Source organism: Bidens hawaiensis, unplaced genomic scaffold, assembly GCF_021521415.1.
Source record: "Bidens hawaiensis isolate Kalapana, Puna unplaced genomic scaffold, B.hawaiensis_p1.1 tig00028811_1, whole genome shotgun sequence".
In the NCBI taxonomy this organism is placed as follows: Eukaryota; Viridiplantae; Streptophyta; class Magnoliopsida; order Asterales; family Asteraceae; genus Bidens; species Bidens hawaiensis.
This window is the reverse complement of record NW_027505135.1, coordinates 268-9,638: the sequence shown is the minus strand read 5'-3', so window position 1 is coordinate 9,638 and position 9,371 is coordinate 268. Positions and strand designations below refer to the sequence as shown.

The window sequence follows — 9,371 nt, the reverse complement described above, 5'->3', positions numbered from 1 at the left end:
TGTGTTTCGAGGCATGTGGAAGCGGCTGACGTGTGGGGCCCACCTTTGCGGGTATATTTTGGGAATATAGATACATTTTAGATGAGGTATCATGCTTAGAAGCATTGGATTGGATTTGGGTGGGATATTATACTTTATAGAATTAGTGACCTTAAAAAGTAGTGTTTTGTGTATTCAAAATGTTTGTTTACATCAATAAATAGAAAAAGAAAGTTTAGTTAGGAGTTATATTATATCTTTCTTGTTTCCTAGATGTTTATTACTACTTGTACATTTCAAAATAAAATGATTTTAAACATTAATTGGAGGATTATTAAAACAGAATGGTAAGTCAAATGCTGTTCTGTCCAAAATTTTTTAAACAGGGGTTTAGGTTTTATATGTAACTAGATGCGTGCCCGCACAATGCAGTGGGGTATGTACGCAAACATGACATCGAATGCGTAACCAGTGTTACCGTTTGAGTAAGTGCTTGACTTCACAATAGTACGCACGTAACCCAACGATAATATGCTCGTAATGTGGCATTGGAAGTTTAACTGGTGTTAGAAAGCACGTCAGACAACGTTGCACGCAATCAGGTATCGGTGTACACGTAACGCTACATTGAACGCCTCTTAACCCGCAATCCGTTCCGCCTGACACCGTTCTAACATGAAATCCGTTATGACTTGACCCCTTTGGACCCGAACACGTCCCGGCCCAAACCAAATTAACCTTTTTTGTATCGACCCATTCCAACCTTAACTTTTTAGACCCATGGCCCGAACGACCGAAGCCGCCCGACCCGTTTGTCGGTCCTTAATGGTAATCACGCAACACATTAAATTTTTAAAATGAAAAAATTATTGCAATATCATACTCATATTAAAGAGAATAAAATACTCGTTTTTATGGTATAATATATATATTTTTAAATATTAACGTGTGAAAAAGTTATAAACGTTTAAACGTCGTGGGATAGTTAGTTTAAAATAAGGGGTATATATGTAACTATTATATAAATTAACAAAATGTGATTAAAGTTAAATGAACATACTTGTAATTATTTTTGGATAAATTAAATCAAGTGTATATGTTTTTGCGAAAAGACAAAATTGCCAAAAGACAATATGCTTTATATATAGTATAGATTTGTGCTTTATAAGCTGCGGTTTACACATTATAAACAAAAGTTTACTATGCAATTTTATTCTTTTCTTCGGCTAATGTAAAGCATCCCTTTTTAGTACAATTTTGTTTGGTATCGATGTTATATTAAATTTCACGATAAATAAAACACCAATTTTATAAAATTTCATGATAAATAAAACACCAATTTTATTTAAATTAAACAAGCTAGTTCACTTAAGTACAAGGAGTTGCGGAAACTAGCAAAGGACACTTCTTATGAACCGTAATACCATTGGTCTCACTCATGTTGAAATCCTCTTCGCCCACCAAAGCCAAATCAAACTGATACACCAAATTAGCCAAAACAAGCTCGTTAACAACCATAGCAAATTGAATACCCGGACACCCATGTCGTCCAGCACCAAATGGTAACAACTCGAAATGCCAACCCTTTGTAATCGATAGGACTTTTCAAGAACCTCTCTGGTTTGAACTCCTCGGCCTCTTCCCAGTGTGAAGGATCTCTTGCTATTGCCCATGCGTTAATCAACACTTGAGTGCCTGATTGGATCTCGTATCCCTGTAGTTTGATGTCTTCGGTTGATTGGCGAGGAACGAGCAGTGGAAGTGGAATGTGGAGTCGCAGGCCTTCTTTAAAGACGGCTTTTAGGTAAGGCATTCTAAGTCGTCTTCCATGATGAGTGATCTTCCTTGGCCTACTTCAAGCACCTCGTGTTTCAATTTTTTCATTGCTTGCGGGTGCCTTAGTAGCTCGCACATTGTCCACTCAAGGCTTGTAAATGTAGTATCAGCTCCAGCAGTAAATAAGTCCTACACGAAACCATGAATCAGTAACAACACACATACATTCAAAATCCTTAAGATTTTAACCATGCATGTAGACACAATTCACAAGAAATTTTGGTCAGATGAATATTTTTTAGGATCCTAACATGTGAAAATATGAAATATGAGGGTCCCTTGACTCATCTTATTGTTATCACGATAATAGCCTTGATCATATCTCTCTCAAGACGAAAACCTCTCGCGTTCTCTCTTTGAAACTCTAATAAGATATCAACAAGATCTCGACCTTCAACACCATCCACATTCTTATTAACATGTTCATCAAGAACAACTTCAAGAAACTCATCAAACTCTTTGGCAACTTTATCGGCTTTCCAATTTAATCCACTCAACCAATCCACCCACCTTAGCGATGGGATATAACTCCCAACACTAAAACATCCCAACAATTCCATAAGCCTTTCCAACAGGTTCTTAAACTTTCTCCCTTCATAAGTCCTCCCCAAAGCCACCCTACAAACCACATTATTAGTAAGTGTAATAAGTAACTCACTTAAATTAAACGCCAAACCGTTTGCTTTCCGAATCTTTTCCATCATAACAACCATCTCATCCTCTCTCACTTGATGATAGGACTGAACCCTCTTGTTGCTTAAAAGATGGAGTACTGCAATACTCTTAACTTGCCTCCAATATTCTCCATATTGAGAAAAGGCTATATCTTTGCATGCATAAAATACTCTGTTAGGGATGTTTAAATTTGGTCTACTAGAAAAGATTACATCATGGGTTTTCATGATGTCTTTGGCTGCATCAACCGAAGAGGCTACAAGAACCGGCACCGTGCCAAGGTGAATCAACATGAGTGGACCATAGGTATGAGCCATGGCTTGAAGGGCACGGTGTGGGCTTGAGCCTAGTTGGAGAAGGTTTCCGATTAATGGTAACTTTGGTGGAGATGGTGGTAGGTTTTTGCAGGATTTTGTTGAAGAAAATGATGATTTTAGAAGAAGTAATGTGAGAATGAAGGGAAGAAAAGAAAAGAGAAAAACTTGTAGTGTGAAAGACATTTTGTTTTTTGATGTTGTTTATGAATCTAGAAAGGTTGTATATAAGACATTGGCTCATGTGGACTCAAGGATGCATGCTAAAATTGTTAATTATATAACCTTTTTATTATTCAAAAGAAATCAAGTATCTTTTGTTTTTTAACATGTACAAGCACGAGAACAACAACTTGGTTAATTAACCCAGTGGTAGAGGCGCTTGTCTTTTGATGCCCGTCAGGTTCAAAACTTTGGCATATATAAAGTTAGTTTAGACAAAATGATATAGTTTAGACTTTTAAAAAAACAAGCAAGAGAACAAACAAGATTAATAATAGCATGTATAGTACAATAATAATAATAGAAAACGAAATTCACCAATATAAACATGCTGATGTAACAAGTGATGATGAAAAGAAAGTGACGAAAAATTCACATGTCGTTATATGGACTTGACATAAAAGCAAGATGCTACTTATCGTCTCATTTTCTGCATTCTTTTTTAAAAAAATCTTTTGGTTTTTTTTGAAGGAAAAATTAGCAATAGTTGAAGAACTTGATCCTTCAATCAGCCATGCATTCCAATGGCTGCTTTAGACTATATGTATATGTGGAAACTGGAAAGTGACATTTTTATCCCCTCACATTCTGGGAATATAGCAAGAGCTGTTGAAGGCCATAGACGGTTTTTTGGACACCGAAAAACTATTTCTCCAGACAATTAATTTTGCCATTTTTCAAATAATTACGGTCAATGTTTAACGAAGAACCAATAATATGGTTTAAGAAGTTGATGATTTGATTTGTAAAATATTAATGTATTTGATTAGTTTCCCGATATCTTTCTTTTGCTATTGTTGAATGGTATATTGGGGATTTGACAATCTTTATGAATTTTATTTTCTTACTTTTTTTAAAACCATTATGGTTAACATTTAACGAATAATTAATAACTAGTATTCAGACCCGCTGCAATGCACTGTTTCGTTAATTGATTACAAAACTTTATCATTCTTGTAATGAGCTACGTTTTGGTAGCTCTACAGTCATTGGAGTTCTTACAAAAGAATATATTAGTTACATATTGTTAACGAAACGAACAAAAAAAAAAAAAAGAAAAGAAAAAGAAAAACCGTGAACACATGTAGCTGCAGTCTAACCCATCAGCAACTCGTCAATATACTTTAACTTCGTTCAAGATCCAGGGTTCAAACTGTGGTTCGAACATGAACCATAGTGACTGCTGTTGTTCCTGCTAATAAGTGTGGCCATGCATGTCTTCAACAAATTGTATGGTTTCTCACCAGCCCTCCTAAGTTTGTGTTGGACTATTTAAAATGTCTCAGTTGCAAAATCTTTCCTAACCGGGCAGGAACACATTTACACTTCATTCTACACGTACAATTTGTTTGCGCTGCAAAAGTTTAAATGGTTTATGCTGCATTTGTGCGATATATATCCAAAGTTTTTAATGTAATAGCTCTTTGCTAATCACTAAAAACACAAATCTTTAAAATCTCAAAACACACATTGAAACATATATAGACAAACGGAGAGTAACCGTCAAATGGGTTTGACTGGCTCCCTTTCAAAAATATTCCAAAATCACCATTGAGCATAGACTTTTTTTTTTTAAATTAAAATGAATTAAAAGGCTGTATCTCACAATTAGATGCAACTTGTAGAAAAGCCACTAACCTGTGGAATCAGATATTACTTTCATAGCATTAACATACTCAAATGAAGCGTCACACCAGTTGTCATATTTATGATGCAAATGTACAAACTCGGTACCATACGGGCCAAACACACCAACATCAAGCCCTACAAAGAAACCAAATGATTGGTTTGAGTTATTGTTATTGGGAGTGGCAATCATGAATTAACCTTAATTTTATACGGTTCATCAGAAAAGAATGGTTCTTTTGATCAATTGATAACATTATTTATATTAATACAAAACTTTATACAACAATGGTTTCTGTTACTTTTGTTCTCGAGTATGTATTTTCTCTATACACACGAAATTCAAAGTAAAAAAAAAAAAATCGAAATGTGATGTAAATTACTTGAGGCTCAGGCTCGCTATAACTGCAACATTGGTTGCCTCGCCAAATAGCGGTGTGTCATCATAGCCTATATTGAAATATAAAATGACAACCAACAATAACCTAAAACACCTGCCACCTCTATCAACCAAGGTGCTCTTATTTCAACAAAAACCCTTAATCAAGTGCAACATATAATCCAAATTAAAAACTCTAAATGTGAAACCACATGCTCATATTAGTCTCAAACGATAACCATAGCACAAAGAAAAACAAATCGAATCATGGTGTTGAACACCATTCAAACCATGAACACACAATCAACATATAACCCTAAGTTTGAAAATCACATGTTCACATCAGTGTCAAATGAACATCACATTCACATAGCACACGAAAAACCAACTGAATTACATACACAACAAACAACAAATTCGTAGGTCTAGGCATTTCACAAACGAAACTTCACATTAACATAACACGTGGAGCATCCACATATGAATGTAAATTGTACAACATAAGAAGCTAGATGTACAACAGGTTTATGCACAAATGTAAGGAACAATGGATATGAGCATTGATGTAGCAAACACAACTCACAGACTCAGATACACATCATCACCGTCTTACCGCCACCTAGGGTTCAAATTTGAACCCGGAAACAGTCGTAATTGGAGCACAGAGGTTGCTTTTGCGACAACCATAGACAACTAAAAGTCGCTTGTCTCCATTACCGCCGTAGCCTAGGTTTTACAAAATCAAACCCGTCAATAAAAGAATCGGAGATGAATGCGGAGTTACAAAAGTGGCATAACACCACCGTCATACTGTCGGAACCCAACAGCACACGAATCAAAGCCATAACAGACGTAATTCGAACTCCAAAAGTGGCACAACACTGCCTTCATACTTCCGCCACTACGATACACCGCTGATCAGTGGTGGATCTAGACCATAATCTCAGTTGTAAAGCTCAAAATTTTTTTCTTTTTACCGTATTTCATACAATGTAAACGATTTTTTTTTACCGTATTTCATACAAGAACCGAATTTATTTTACGATATTGCATAGAATAGTTTTTTGTTTTCTTTTTTTAACTTGCCTTTGTACCGTATCATCATTTTCTTGTAATTTTCTTTTAAAATGATTGTTAATAAGACTTTGTTGTTTCATCTTCCAAGTTCCCTAATTTTAGAAGTGATAAAATTTAAACCATAAATCTATAATCAATTTCAATTTACACATAAGCCATAAATCCCTCATCAATTACAATTTCCAATTTATATTATACTATTAAAAAAAATCATTTAATTGCTCATAAATAATTCCAAATTAACAATTTACATAAACAAAAAAACAATTACAATTAAGTAGAGGTAGAAGAATACCTAAATTGAACAAGTAGAATTCAAACCGTTGATGAGGGAGTGGGGGGACTGAAGGAGCACCGACCGTTGGCTACTCGGTTTGCAGCATGCAGGGGGGTTGGGGGCAGGTGTGGGGGTGTAAGCCACGACTGAATGAAACTTTTGTTTTGTTGAATGTTGATGTCCGACCTAAACCAAACGTTTAAGCATAAAGGAAAAACAAACAAATGGTTTTAATTAGTTTGTGCTTAAATTTGGTTTGGCTTTTAATTGGTTTCGACTTTTAATTTGGTTGGGTTTTAAACAAACAGGGGGTAAACCGACCAAAACGTATAAAATTTGTACTACCTGGCGAAAAGTTTTAGGGGTAACGGGAGGCTACCCCTAGTTATATGCTAGGTCCGCCATTGCCCGCCGATGGCCGGTGATATCTCAAGCAACAGAGAGAAAGCAAACGGTCTGCAATAACAGAAAAAGACAAAGAAGAATAAAAGCGAACAATGAGGAAAACCCCAAATATAATTGCATCTAAATGAAAGCATCATTTGGGTCTTGAAGCATGCTCAATCTTTCTCGAAATGTCCTCTCAATGTTTGTACAAAAGAGAAAGAGAAACAGATTGAAAGTGGAGAAAAGGTAAACATATGAGAACGTGGAGCACAGGTTGTAAACTTTACAGTAACACACGTAGCATCCAGGTATGTATATCAACTTTGTCCATAATAAAATATGTTAACATCTTCTAGATACAAGTTGATTAATGGAAAAATATATTGTTACGCTTATATTCGAATTGCAATCAAGGAATAATTTAGTCATGCCAAGTCTTTCGTTATAATATTTTCTCTTAAGTAGTTCGATAGAGTCTCTTATTGATGTAGAACATCATTAATGTAAATTGCGATTATGGTGAACCTTTAAGAGTAATATTTTGATAAATGCATATAACTCATTTTACTAAATTTATACCCTTATTTATTAATGACGAGTGGGTGAAAATATGTGTTTTTAAATGTTTAATATCGTGTGTTTTATTTTTAGATACATTGAACACGATTACTGTAACCACTCCGACCAAAGGCGGATTATACATCGGGGCGCCACATATTGTTTCATTACTCGTGACACTATTGGGTGTCAATATTTAATAAATATATTCATTCGCGCACGCGCAACGTAAACACAAGATAACATAAATCAACATAAATCAATATATTATAAGGCAAAATATTCGAACAACAATAACTTGTCTTGATACATTTTAATCTAGGTCCAAAAGTAAGAAACATCCTACGTGTCCACAAGCTCCAAATGTAGCTACAGCAAACCTGAACATGTGTTAAAAATAAAACGTCAAACACTTGCGTGTTGGTGAGAAATCAAGTTTAATACAATACATAGATAACAATAAATCTGCGCGCAACATGTGTATGTCTGGTGTTTAACAAGGGTGTAATCAGATTGTGATCAAGCCTAAATAGATCATAGTTCATAGTTCAATCCGTGCTCCCAAATGAGCACAAAAACAAGAAAACATCTGTGCAAGTGTAAAACAAAGAGAACGTAAACGATAGGTCTCCCGTGTTCATCTAATGGATCCATGAAAACTTCGGAATAGGCCGAACAAAGCGGTTAATGATACACACACAACAAATAAACAGCCAAGTAAACGTCCTCAACACATGGGATACTGCGCGACTAAAGTTCATAAACAAGTTTAAGACTCTAAGTTTGTATGAACACATGAACATCCCAAAACATTAAAAATAAAAAGGGATTAGGTACGAGATTACTCACTTGATAAACGGTGCGGTGAAAGATAAAGCAAGAACCAACTTTAAACAAGCACAAGTTAACCTATAGATAAGATTATTGTTTTAATGGTTTGATTTAAGTTCTTGGTTATAAGTTAGCATAATTAATAAATAAATTATTATATATAATACATATATTACCGGAAAAGCAGGGGCAGAACAGGGAGGAAGACGGAGGCAGAGGGGGAGGCGGCAGAGAGAGCAAGGAGGAGGTTAAATTAAGTGTTTGTGTGTGATGTGTTAGAAAGAAAATAAGATTATTATTTATAGGGAAACCCTAGGGAACACAATCCCTAGAAAAGGGGAAAAGATCTCAAAAAGCAAAAGATTCCAAAAGCAAAGATATCAAAAGATATGGCAGCTGCAGGGGACAAAGGAAAAGCTGACAGGTAACAGTAAAAGCATGGGCGGTTCAGATAAAGGTACTGGTCAAGCATGGAAAAAGCAGATCTCAAAAGATAATGTCAGTCACTTTTTTTCTGTCAACCAATGGGGTTGGTGCGCATGCTGCGCCAAAAGTGGCTTTTCAGACATAAGGCAGGTTAGGTCACAGCACAGAAGATAAGACATCACAAAAGCAAACGGCTAGATTAAACAGAAGAAAACTCAAAGGGTTTAGTGCGAGAAGGCTCGAGCGCACGCGCGAGGGCGAAGGCAGACAGAGAACAGTCCACAGCGCGCCCGCGGGAAGAACTAAAATCCTTAGCGCGTCGCGGGAAGAACTACCATTCTTAGCGCGCTGCGAGAAGAACTACAATTCTTAGCGCGTCGGGGAAGAACTTCCGTTCTTAGCGCGCTGCGAGAAGAACTACAATTCTTAGCGCGTCGCGGGAAGAACTACCGTTCTTAGCGCGCTGCGAGAAGAACTACAATTCTTAGCGCGCTGCTGAGAACAGTTCGCCCTCGCGTATCGCAGGAACAACTGGTCTTCGCGCATGCTTCCTTGTAAGGAGTCTGGCGCGTGGAGCTGCGCAGACAACCTTAGGCGGAAGAAACAAAGGACACAAAAATAAGAGAAGGGGTTCAAGGCTTAAGGGCGGGACGGCGGGAAGGAAAAGAGAGGAAGAGGCGGGAAGGAAAATATATTATTATTATTAAAAGTAAAATATAAGTATAAAATAAATATTAAATCATAAAAGAAAGAGATCGAATCGGAGATACGGGTACCTGTGGTC

General features: G+C 36.3%; 1 pseudogene; it reads right to left on the bottom strand.

Annotated features, from left to right (window-relative positions):
- Positions 1-1,347: 1,347 nt before the first annotated feature.
- Positions 1,348-3,120, bottom strand: LOC143610982 (cytochrome P450 Tp4149-like; annotated as a pseudogene).
- Between the last annotated feature and the right edge of the window lie 6,251 nt (positions 3,121-9,371).